Raw genomic sequence first — 13,923 nt, 5'->3', positions numbered from 1 at the left:
TTATATTATGTAGATGGACATGTTGATTCCACAAATGTGTTGCATATTTCATGGTCTCTGTCTGTGTGTGTGTGTGTGTGTGTGTGTGTGTTGCTTGTAGCATGAACATTTTTTCAACACAATTTACAAATGATTCAAATCAAATGGGCTGTCAATTACTGTTATATAAATTCCGAGTGCTCGACGCACACATTTCATTTTAATTTGTTATTTAGGCAAAGTCTGTTTTTGAGTTGCCTATTTAAATTGCAATAGAAATTTAAGTGTAATATTTAGCGGGCATTTTGTTAATTAAATTGTGGTGAAATCTATACAATTAGCATTATTTTGTTTCAATGCATTAAAATGGTAAAGGGGTGTTTTATTATTGACATTTGTTGCTTGATTTGCCAATATATTTATCGGTTTATAGAAGAGAGCCTTAAAAATTCCAAACTGTTCCTTAACCTTTTACCTTAATAGAAGCTACCTTTAACGTTATCATTTTTTCTCTCCAAAATCGTTTGCCAAAATTCAAATTATCAGCATTCATGATATCGGTTTCACATATAGCTCGATAAACTCGGGGAAAATATGAATTATCAATCAGTTAAATAACATAGTAAGTGAAATTTATTTATTTTATTTTTTTTTTTTTTCTATCAAATTTGGAAAATACTTTTTTGTAAAAATTATTTTCACTTAAAAAAAAAAAAAAAAAAAGAAACAACAAGTAAGAAAGCTCTAGTCGAAACTGCTCGACTACGAGATCCCCTAAACCCTTGGAGCAATAGCTATTTCAATAATTTTTCGCGTCTTTCAGCTTGCACAAGAAACACGCACACACACACACACACGCACGTACGCACACACAGGCATGCATACACACACACGCATACAGACACAAACGCATACACACACTCACATACACACACACATACACAAACACATACACACACAAGCACCCACGCATAAACACGCATGGGCTGCAGTGTGCGCTTACTATGAGAACTTAATTGTTTAATAACTTGGTTTTTATGGACGTACGATCTTCATGAAACTTTCAGATTATGATTATAACATGGATATGCATGTAATTGCCAAAGCACAAGTCTCTAGTATTTGAAATACGCTTTTTACAAAAGTGATGGTGAGGGGGTGAATTTAGAGGTGAGGGGTAAATTTTGACAAAAACCGAAATTGTATAAATTGCGTATAAGCATATATAAAAAATTTGGAGACTCTAGCAATAAAGGTGTAGAAGATATAATTTTATAACTGGTTTTCGATAAGGTTTTTTATCGATAAAAAAGATTGGGATGAGTTATCGATTTTTAATGATAAACTCGATATCCGCGCTGTAATTACGAACATTTTTAAAAAAATTTGAAGTGTCTAGCTCTTATATCTTCGGAAATTGACGCGTTCAAACATACGGACAGACGGACAGACGGACAGACAGACAGACGGACAGGGCCAAATCAACTCAGCTCGTCACCCTGATCAAGAATATATATACTTTGTGGGGTCTGCCACGCCTCCTTCTGCCTGTTACATACATTTCAACAAAACCATTATACCCTGATTTCCCATTTTCAATGGGTTCAGGGTATAAAAACAAGTAAGAAAGCTCTAGTCGAGACTGCTCGACTACGAGATCCCCTGAACCCTTGGAGTAATAGCTATTTCAATAATTTTTCGCGTCTTTCAGCTTATACACGCACACACACACACACGCACGTACGCACACACAGGCATACATACACACACATACATACACACACATACACACACACACACACATACACAAAGAATTACATACATATACACACACAAGCATAAACACGCATGGGCTGCAGTGTGCGCTTACTATGAGAACTTAATTGTTTAATAACTTTTTTTATGGACGTACGATCTTCATGAAACTTTCAGATTATGATTATAACATGGATATGCATGTAATTGCCAAAGCACAAGTCTCTAGTATTTGAAATACGCTTTTTACAAAAGTGAGGGTGAGGGGGTGAATTTAGAGGTGGGGGGTAAATTTTAACAAAAACCGAAATTGTAAAAATTGCATGTAAGCATACATTAAAAATTTGGAGACTCTAGCAATAAAGGTGTAGAAGATATAATTTTATAACTGGTTTTCGATAAGGTTTTTTATCGATAAAAAAATATCGGGATGAGTTATCGAATTTTAATGATAAACTTGATATGCGCGCTGTAATTACGGACATTTTAAAAAAAATTTGAAGTCTCTAGCTCTTATATCTTCTGAAATCGACGCGTTCATACATACGGACAGACGGACAGACGGACAGACGGACAGACAGACGGACAGGGCCAAATCAACTCAGCTCGTCACCCTGATCAAGAATATATATACTTTGTGGGGTCTGCCACGCCTCCTTCTCCCTGTTACATACATTTCAACAAAACCATTATACCCTGATTTCCCATTGAAAATGGGTTCAGGGTATAAAAAATTAGCTCATTTCTCATTGCTGTGTAAGGAATTGTGTTTAAACACATTTACACTGTTGTTAAAATGTCTAAAAATTACCTTCAAATTGGTAAAGATTAAAATTATTATATATTAAAAATAATATGAATATAATAATATTTAATATTTTGTCTCTAAACAGTGCTAAGAGTCCCTATAATAATATCTGCCAATTACTCGCAATAATATATTAACATCAGAAACTCCGACAAAATAAATAACATTGCTCAGTTAATTAGCGAACTTGTATTGGAAAATTTCGCTCAAGCCTTCACAAAGTTACTTTCAAAATATAACTGACAATAGAAATTCGTGAGAAATTAAATCGATATTGCTCAATTAGTTTTGGTAAATCAGTCTCAAAGTCCGCTCAAAGTCACACAGCCATATCAAGTGACCAACAAGTCGCGCTACTTAGCTTAATGTATTTCTGAAGAGTTTTCCATCATCTAAATTCACAGCATCTGCTGCTGCTGTTGCTGCTTGTCATTCTTTAAAGTAAATATCATTAGCATTATGGATGCTACGCAGCTTGAAGCTTTCAGCTATGTCACAGTTCACGCCAGCTGAGTCGCTGTCTCCCTGTACTAGGCCCCACCCTATGTAGCCCATCTACCCATCCCTACCGGGCCACAACTTGCGCCCGTTCGTCGTCGTTGTCGTTGCCATCATGAACAATGTTTACCTTACTTCATATGCACATTTACACACACAAACATCGAGCAGCACTCATACGCAACGTGGTGCACATACAACCTGAGGACATGTTTTCATATCGAAAACCAAAAGATAAGCAAACGCTGATGCACCGAATTGAGTATGCACTATTGGTAAGGAAAATTTGGCAATAATTCTAAAGTGAAATGAAAAGAAAAAGATGCTGAATACATACTTCAAAGAAATTTAAGTAAAATATTTGAACATAATTTGACTTAATTCAAATACGGAAAATTGGTTCATGTGAGGAAATTTTCAATTTAAAAGTTAAGAAAAACGACAATGGATACTAGAAAACCCTATTTAGAGTTTACAAATATATTTATCAGGACATCGATTCAACTTTCCTTCCAGCTTCACAAATTGAATTAGCAACTAATCAAGCTCAATTAAAGGGTATGCGAAATATGAGCATATGCGGAGGAGACCAAAAGGCAGCCAACGTTAACGCACTGAGTGAAAATCAACATGTGCACAAACACGCAGTTGGTTCTACTTGTAAATCTATTGCCTACTTGTAGGCGCAAATGTTTTTCATATACCTCATATCACATAAATATGTACGTATGCGTACGCACATACTCATACAATACATACGTGTACTGTTTGCAAGTGGATGTGTGTGCGTGTGTCTTCGTTGTGTAAGTGTTGCAATTGAGTTTTGCAGTCCATGAAAAATGCATTGCAACTTTTTCATATTACTTAAAACGCAGACGAGACACAGAATGCAGCTGAGCAGCTGAGCAGTAGCGCATATGCGGCTTATTATTTGAGTACCCTGCAAAAGAAAAAGTATACTATGGACTTTTTTGAACGAGGTCCAAGCATTTTCATTATTCATATAATTGTTCATTAACATTACTATTGCTATCATTCTGATGCAATGAAACACCCTGTCTTTTTCTTTTCAATCATCCCATAATCATGATTAATGTCCACATAATTCTTTATTTATATCTATTACGGGAATTAATATAATCATAATAAATATAATTTCCATCTCTATTGATGATGATCGTCGCCATGTATTCATTAATTTATTCATTAATCTATAAGTATTCCTCTTTAATTTAATTTTTTTTATTAATTTAATTTATATTATCATGTTAATTATTTATAATTTATATAATTTATAAAATATCCCATTGTTGTGGATTAGTCGTTTTTATTAAACATCATTAGTCATCATTATTATTATTATTTTATTTTAGGTGTATTCATCATTATGATCAGTAACATTTTAAATCTCATTTATGTTTACGAAGTTCATCAATATGATCATAAATTAACTAATTGATATTTATAAAGATTATCAATATCATCATTATCATTATTATTTATTACTGCATGTATATTTTATAATTCTTTGATCGTATTCAGTAGCGCATTATAGTTTCGCACATGTCTGGTTTCTGGTTGCATACGATTGAGTATACAGTAGCGCCACCTGGTGTACGCACACGCAAACCATGGCAACTGGGCGGGATGTAAAAGTTGCCTTCGACTTAGGCACCGTTGCAAAATTTATTTTATTGAATTTTTATCAATTTGTTGGCAGCTAAATTGAAACAGCAGCGAGGCTGGCTCACCCACACGCATGCACATCGACGCCACGCCGAGCTTTTAAGGCGTACTTCTGCATGCAATTTATGGATATATGCTGTTTACATTGCCCACGCAACCAAACTCGGCTGTCAGTTTGCAGCAACAGCAAAAATTGTTATGAAATTCTCCAGCCCCTCTCTCTCTCTCTCTTTCTCTCTGTGTCTCTCTGTTTGTATACTGCTTGTATGACAAGTTGTTAGACATTTGACTTTTTTGCCTAACCAAAGTCGAAACGTCCGCCCACCTACTCGAACTCTTCTGGCCTTGGCTCATAGTTTAAGCCATTGATTGCATTGCCCGAGCATCGTTGGCTTTTGGCTTTCACTACAACAGCAACAACAAAAGTTTTTAAGTCTTTGTAAAATGCTTTTCCATCTCGTCTATATGTGTGTGTGTGTGTGCGTGAAGGACTGCTGACGCCATAAGCCGAATGATGTTGACTGAATGCTTGGCTAGATAGGCAGTTTTGCACATTGTAAGCTCGGGCATTAAGTATCAGTAAGTATTATCAAGTCATAGTAGAGTCGTGCTTCATGTCTTAACCTGACAATATGCTTCTGCCTAAGCCTGCCGCACCATCGCCCCATCACCCCTCCTCTTTTCCAATTGCCAAAGTGCATATCGAAATGGTTTATTGCTGATTTCTTTAGAAAATCGAGTTTGAGATTGGGATCGGCATAGACAAGCTTTGTAATAATATTGATATATTACCTTTAGGCAACTGAAGTGAAACTAAGTTTTTAAATTGTATAAAAAAAAAAAAAATCAACAATAATTATAAAACCTTTAAATGCAAAAAAGTTTTTGCACTCCTATTTGATTACAAAATGTATGTTTACGTATTAAACAAAATTTTATTTGAAAAAGAAAACATTAAAATGCAATATTTGCATTTAATTTGCAGTAGTTTGCTTCATTTACTTTAGTCTTTGACCTCATGCATAAATTTTGAATAATATTTTCGTAAAATTTTTATTACATTTTCAGCTCAGCATCAACACCTTTTGCTATATTTATTCTTATCATAGCTTCAGGGTGCTAACAATTCAACTTTATTTATGTATTAAACGTTTCGTTTTTGGCGCAGTTTTAATCAACGTTTCACCCACACACACACACACACACTTATAATATATAGACACACGAATCCCTTCGCTGCAGGGTTGCCTTCACGTCTTCACTCTGTGAAGCAATAAGAGAATAAAACAGTGTTACATAGTTTTGCGAATAAATTAGAATTTGCTACAGCCGCTGGCAAGCAAATTAGAAACCTCTTGAAATGTGCGTGCTATAACTTTGGTCATACATACAGAAACATGCAAGCAGACAAAGACACATACACACATACACACACTCAGATACAAAGCACACACAGCTTGAAGCAAAATGTGCGTGTTTAATAGTAAAGAAGACTCCAGAAATTAGAACGAAAATCTGCCCAGGCAAAGGTCGCCGAAAAAGCAACAGCCAAACAAGCCAGACAAAAAAAAAAAAAAAAAAAAAAAAAAAAAAAAAGCAAACAATAACTACAAAACTAACAACACCCAAAAGAAAACAAAGTATCTTTAACACCTGCAACAAAATAGACTATACAACATTTCAAATACCCTTTAACTAGGAAATCATTGTAATAGCATCTTTAAACAAGTAAGAAAGCTCTAGTCGAGACTGCTCGACTACGAGATCCCCTGAACCCTTGGAGCAATAGATATTTCAATAATTTTTCGCGTCTTTCAGCTTACACAAGAAACACGCACACACACACACACACAGGCACGTACGCACACACAGGCATACATACACACACACGCATACAGACACACACACACACGCATACATACACAAACGCATACACACACACATACACATACACACACACATACACAAACACATACACACACATACACAAACACATACACACACAAGCACCTACGCATAAACGCATGGGCTGCAGTGTGCGCTTACTATGAGAACTTAATTGTTTAATAACTTTTTTTATGGACGTACGATCTTCATGAAACTTTTAGATTATGATTATAGCATGGATATGCATGTAATTGCCAAAGCACAAGTCTCTAGTATTTGAAATACGCTTTTTACAAAAGTGAAGGTGAGGGGCAGAATTTAAGGGTGGGGGGTAAATTTTAACAAAAACCGAAATTGTATAAATTGCATGTAAGCATACATTAAAAATTTGGAGACTCTAGCAATAAAGGTGTAGAAGATATAATTTTATAACTGGTTTTCGATAAGGTTTTTTATCGATAAAAAAAGATCGGGATGAGTTATCGAATTTTAATGATAAACTTGATATGCGCGCTGTAATTACGGACATTTTAAAAAAAATTTGAAGTCTCTAGCTCTTATATCTTCTGAAATCGACGCGTTCATACATACGGACAGACGGACAGACGGACAGACAGACGGACAGGGCCAAATCAACTCAGCTCGTCACCCTGATCAAGAATATATATACTTTGTGGGGTCTGCCACGCCTCCTTCTCCCTGTTACATACATTTCAACAAAACCATTATACCCTGATTTCCCATTGAAAATGGGTTCAGGGTATAAAAATAAATAAATATGATAAATTACGTAAATTTGAATAATAACAAAAATAATAATTTAAGCAATATTTCTAAAAATAAAAGTAATTGTAAAAAACTATTGCTGACTTATATTAAATAGTTTGTTGCAAATTTAAATATATAATTGAAAGATTTAAATTATATATTAATAAACATTAAATTAATTTTTAATAATTATGAATTAAAATGAAATATATATATTTACTTTAATATTTTGATTATTGCTAAAATAAAAAAAAAATTAATAAAAAGAAAAATAAAAAAAAAATAAATAAAAACATAAACAAGTAAGCTCGTAACCTACGATTTTTCAAGCCCCCAATTTTCGTAGATATATTCGTCAAATGTTTTTCAAATTCCAAATTTAAGATTCCAACTCTTTAGCACTTCAACTCTCAAGGCAACTGCGATATCGGAAAATTAACTTTTCGACATGCGCTTAGTGAACCTATCGGGAACCCTTGTCACTTGATTAAGGGTATACACGAGTGTCGGGTTCCGTATTTCAAGACTCTCAAGTTTCAAGAATGGCGGATATTTCATACCAAATTATTCAATTCAAAATAATTATTAAATAACTACAAAATATTATTAAATAAGTACAATGATAAATAGTAAATTATTTATTTATCTAAACAAGTCATATTTATGCTAAATTTACTTTTATTTTTATTATTCTCAAAATAAATTCCAATATATAACCTAATGAATAATTATAAATATACGTAAATATTCAATCGTAATTTCCAAATTCTAAGTTCTTCAGCCTCCTCTGGTGACACCTATTGCATCCTATTGCATCTCTAAGAGCGGTTCTTCTTCTTTAAATTTACCCTTTCATCTAATAGTTACATTTGTTTAATTCGATTCGTTACATACCCAACAGCACATACCCCTTCGCTATAGCGTAAATTGTCGGGCATGTTAATGCAGAAGCTAGCCAAACACCTTTAGACTGTTTGGCAATAGCAGAAGCCAATGCTGCAACGTCTGCCACAGCAGGAGGCAAGAGCGGCCGCACGGCGGCAGCCATCGGCTGCGGCACCGCATGCATTTCAATTAACGGCTACCGAAAGCACTTCAAGCGTAAAAACACGCACCGCTCTTACAACCAGCGGCCACGCCCACTACACTGATAGGCGCCAGGTGGAAGAGTCGTGACAGCAGCTGCTCTAGCTCCCGCTGTGGCATGCCTGAAAGGAAGAGAGCGGAAGTGGGAGGGCGAGCCAGAAGCTAGCTGCACTATGGCTGCAGCTCTGGAATTTTCTTGTTGTTGTTCTCCTCTTTATGTACGTGTGAGTTGGATGGTGGCAGGCGATAGGCGGTAGGCGGCAGGCGGCAGGCGTGGCTTTTACTACGACTAGCTCGGACCGTGCACATACGAGTATCCACTTTGTTTATGCTGCGTGGCTGCACTTTATCAAAGCGCCGGCGAATGCTAAAAACAAACTGCGGTCGCCGTCGCCATTTTGACTTAATACACTGAGAGCAAAATTTACATTATTTTCAAAATTAGCATTTAACCTAATGTAAAAATATTTTAAAATGATTCCAAAAATAATAATCAATAAAAAAGTTTAATAAAAAAAATGAGAAATCTTAAGACTATTTTAATATATTATTTAATATATTATTTAATATATTATATATATATTTATATATATCTTTGTTAAGTATTAAAAATGTATATTAATTAATTTATCCATTATTCAAATACGGAAAAAATATTTATGATATTTTAAAATATATAATATATACATATATGTATTCATTATTAAAATATTTTTAATATTTGAACTAGAATTATTAACAACAAACAAAATAAATATCAATTATAATGCTAATCAAAATTATTTTAATAAAAAATCCATTTTGTCTGTAAAAAATAGTTTTTCACATGTATTATACATGTTATTTAAAAAATCAATTCATGTTTTACCATTTAATATTTCTTTTTCTTTTTTTTTTTAATTTAATAAATTCATATTCCTAAATAAAAATGTAAAAATATATATTTTTTTATATATTATTCTATATATATTATTCTATATTTTCTCACATTTAACAAATTGTACAAAAATTTCACAACATATATATTTTAATCCGATGTACACAAAATTTAAGTATAAATATAATATCTCTCAGTGTATTTGCGTTATTATCCCTTTGCCCCTTCAACTCTATTATCAGAGCTCACCCCGCACTCTCTTATCAAGAGTCGCTGCACTTTGCGTAGGAGTTAAAAAGGTTTTCAGCTCACACGCGCACGCACTTCCGCTTCTTGTTGTCTCTGTGTGCGTCTCAGTCCCCTCAGCACCTGACCCAGCAAACCTTATTGACAGCTTAAGGCTGTTTGGTTAGCTACGAGCAGAGGGTAAACTTCGTGCTCTACTAGATATATGTATGTATGTATTCGCATTCTTATATACATACATATATGTACATATATGTATGTTATTTGTTGGGGGACAATTTTGTCAGCTGCATATGCAAACAATTACCGCAAAATAAAAGGTAAACAAAATTACTTCCGAACAATTTCGCGTATAAAAACATGCGTCCAAGACCCCCAAACCTCAAACAATAACTTTTTACACCGAAAACAAAAGTTTTTGGCATCAGTATAACTTACTGCACTGCACAAAAAGGAAATTTAATTAAAATTGTTTTTCCTCGCATTCTAATTTTAAGCATGAAGCCATTTATTAAAAGTATTAAATACTTGGATTATGCGGGGACAGATAGTACCAATAGTTTTATTCATATTAAATAAAAAAAGCTCAAGAATAAATGTAAGATGTTAGAAATATACATACATACATATGAAATGTACATATATGTATTTACCGTATGCTGCATTGAGTAAAGCAAGTTGCTGCTATCTGTTATACTATATTTTCACATTTCATTTGACAGTGACAAAGGTGTTATACAACAACAGCCTTAGGAAACAAATTTTGTTATCCACTCGCGCAAAACTAACCGATCAGCACAGCAGACGCAATCAGACTAAGTCGGCGTAGAAATAACTCACGCTTTATCATAGAGCCTCTAATTATCTACATACATACATACACACATAGCCTGTAACTGCGAGCACAGCAAAACCATCAAAAGAGACACAAATAGAAGCAACTGTAAATAGCAACTGTAGAGCGAAATAGAATCCACAAAAGGGCGAACAGAAAATAGAAGGCGTAGATCATGTAGGTGAGAGTGAAATGTCGAATTGTGAATGCCTTACTCAGGAGTGGACCGAGAGGCCACACATACAATCAAGATTACATGTGTGTGGACGTGTGTGCAAGTGAGAGCAGTATACATTTCTTATTATACGTGAGCGGAAGAAGAATCGAGAACTGTTCTAATAATTGGAATGAGATGCAACAGTCACACACAGAACAGCAGATCAATGGCGGACGCCACGCTGTTACCGTATAGAATGTGAGAGTGAGAGGAGAGAATAGTTTTGCTCTCTTTGTGCACGACGCTGTGCATAATTGAAAGATGCTTAAGGAATACTCGAGCTGAGCGTGGTTCTAATAATAGCAGTGAGACGCTAAGCACACACATGAGAGCGAGAGTGAGAGGCGGTAACATATTTCATCTCTTTGTTCATGACACTTCACATCAGCTCAAACAGAGCGCTGTTCTAATAATAGATTGAGAGAATGTACACATACATACAATGGATCAATGATGGAAGGCTCTCAGTTGCAATTTACTATGAGTGCGAGGGAGGGAGAACAACACAGTTGATCCCATTGGCTTAGCCGTGTGTAGAGCTGAGAGCGCAGATAATATGCTTGTGGGAATTATCAGAGTTGAATCTTTTATAAGCTAATGCACAGTGTATGCTAATCAGTGTAGACTAAGCAGCTCAGCAGAGTGGTTACTATTAAAACAGTCTAAAAGATTTCTTAAAAATAAAATGAACTTAAATTAATATTGTATTGTACAGTCACCGTTGAATCTCTTTAAATATGCAGCAAAAATATACTGTGAGAATATCGATTGATTATTATTGAGCATAACAATTAGTACAGAAATCGTATGAATTCAAGGCATCTGCTGCATGCAATTAAACTCTGGCAGGCAGACAACTCAACGCGAACCAACTTGACCGTAACGGCGAAATGGCAAAAATCCCTTTGTCAAGGCTTTGGCAAAGGGAAAATCAGGAAAAACCGCAGCCTAACTAACCAGACGCCGTTCAGCCGCTCAGCCGGTCAACCGGCTGACAGCTAAGGTTAATGCAACTGTCAACAGCTGTTAGGGCTGTGTGCTGTGTATCTCACATGATATTTACCGGGAGGTAGCAGCTCCCCTTCCAGCAGCCCCTGCCCCAGTGCTGGTCCTGCCCCACTCGCTACACCCCACTTAATCCCTTTTCATCCATGTTGGGTATCGCTTGTCGCATTCAACGCCAAGGGCTATGCAGCTTTATATATACATATGGACATGGATTTGACTCTAGTCGAGGCCCAAACTAAAAACAAAACAAACAAAAAATTTATATATTATCAGCAATGTAGTTAAAATTTTCCATTACCGATTTCGCATACATTTTAAATGAAACAAAAAAGGAAATGCCGTATCCAAAATCTAATTATGGCAAAATGTTTGTGCACTTTGTGCAATGCATATTTTACCGAAAAGTTTAATTATTTTGCTGGACATACGTGGCGTATGTGCAATTTGATACTTTGTTCAGCAACCTCAATTCGATTTAACGCGTCGCCCAATTTGTTTAAACAAATGCATTTACGGCTTATTTGTGTTTTGCTATATGCAACAACGAAAATCAACTTAAATGTTGTTCAACAATAATTCGATCATAAACCAAAATGAATTAGAGAAATAGAGTTTAGATTATCAATAAATGTAAATAAAATATCAATAATTTGTAAAGTGAAAATTCATACATAATTTAAGCAAGAGTTTTAGGTATTTTTAATATATAAAAATAATTTTCTTATGTTGTGTCAACTTAAAAAATCAAAGTTTTCAAATTATTTTTCTGTGTATAAGCTAAGGTCAACGAAATAAACTGACTAAAGATCTTAATTGACATACGCACCTATACTAAATATATAAATATTTAAACTATTCGACCAAGAAACAGCTCCATATATGTGTGCATAAGCAATGGCTATAAGATATAAGTAAATTCCAGTTGAATAAATCGCAAAATATAATCAATTTCATTTGTGGCCAAAAACAAATAAGTGAAAGACTGAATAAAAACTTGTGTTCTTCCTACACTTTGCTCAAGTGCCTTTGAGCCATCTTCGTTCGATTTTCGTTCGATTCACTGCAGCTCTGGCCCAAAATCTGAAGTCTCTGTGAAACAATTCCACGCAATTAATTTATCCACTTAACACGCAAACTTTAAGTGTAAATATTGGCCAAGCCGCCGTCTGGCCCATTCGCTACGCCACCATCCCTCCACCCTGAGCCGTCCCGACATTCTCTTGAAACTATTGAATCTTAGTTTCGCAATTTCTTGCACTTGGCAAAGTATGCAATTATTATATGGAATCAAAGTGGGTAACTTTCCCTACGAAAATTTCATTTCGATCGACATTAAAATGCAGCTGAGCACATTTTTACTTATTTTTTGCACGATTTTTGGAATTTGGGTTGGGTTTTGGTTTTGGGGTTTCTTTAATTGCTCAACGCTTACACTTTAAATACAGAAAGTCAAAGCAGCTGGCGAATTCGTATTATTTGCCAAGTCAAGTCTAAGTGGCCGAGTTGGCCGAGTCGTTGCGGTGGGTCTAAGTGCAACATTTTTCAAATAGCAGTATTGAGAAATTAAGCGTGTACATTTCATGCCACGCCCACAGAAAGAGAGGAATAAGAATAAGACGAGGCCGACAACGACGACGATAGGGCAGAGGTGAATCCGCAGCATCGCGTGGCTAAAGGGGAAAAACTTTAATGATCAAAATTGCTGGCGGAAGTGAGTAAAGGAAATACGATGGCAAAAGGTAAACGGGAAAGAAGGCGATAAAAATGAGCAGGTGTAAGAAAATTATAACGACAACCTGCTGCGGCAGAGCCACAGGCAGCCGCCTAACGTTGGCCATGGCAATTCCCAAATAGCTAAAGAAATTGGAAATGAAAAAAAGTTAAATGAAAAGAGAAAACAAACCCAGCATAATATGAGCTATTGAAAGCAATGCGATTTTAGATATAGCAAGAGACAGTTTTATTTGTAAAAGAAATGGAAGAAAGTTGAGGGAAAGCAGAAGCAAAGGGAACGTGACGAAAAAATAAGCAAAAGCTCAATATAAGTTTTTGAAAGCGACAAGTGTGAAGATATCAATAAGGATGAGGTATAAAGCTCGAATTTATAGAATATGATTGAGTCAACTATGAGGGGGCAACGATTGGAAGTGAGATGAAAGTTTAACAAAAAATAATTTTTTATTAAGATCTAAATAGAAATTGAGATTGGGTTTCAGATGTAAAGTGAGAGATAGAGACAGAGAGATGGCGAGAAAGAGAGAGAGAGAGTGAGA

The 13,923-nt window shown here is 35.2% G+C and overlaps 1 long non-coding RNA gene across 2 annotated transcripts in view; it reads right to left on the bottom strand.

The window, feature by feature from the left end:
• LOC149269866 (uncharacterized) overlaps positions 1–13,923 on the bottom strand; it is a 40,546-nt gene that overhangs the window by 9,337 nt on the left and 17,286 nt on the right. Inside the window, exon 1 of one of the 2 annotated variants that reach the window (XR_016269125.1) lies at positions 10,244–10,393. The exons of the other annotated variant lie outside the window; for it this stretch is intronic. This is a non-coding gene — a long non-coding RNA (uncharacterized LOC149269866). Of the gene's footprint in view, positions 1–10,243; positions 10,394–13,923 lie in introns of those variants that run through there. 2 annotated transcript variants of the gene reach the window in all.

This window comes from Drosophila arizonae, chromosome 3, assembly GCF_054131065.1.
Source record: "Drosophila arizonae isolate 15081-1271.41 chromosome 3, UAZ_ARI_1.0, whole genome shotgun sequence".
In the NCBI taxonomy this organism is placed as follows: domain Eukaryota; kingdom Metazoa; phylum Arthropoda; class Insecta; order Diptera; family Drosophilidae; genus Drosophila; species Drosophila arizonae.
The sequence above is the reverse complement of the archived record's forward strand: the minus strand, read 5'-3'. Positions and strand labels throughout refer to the sequence as shown.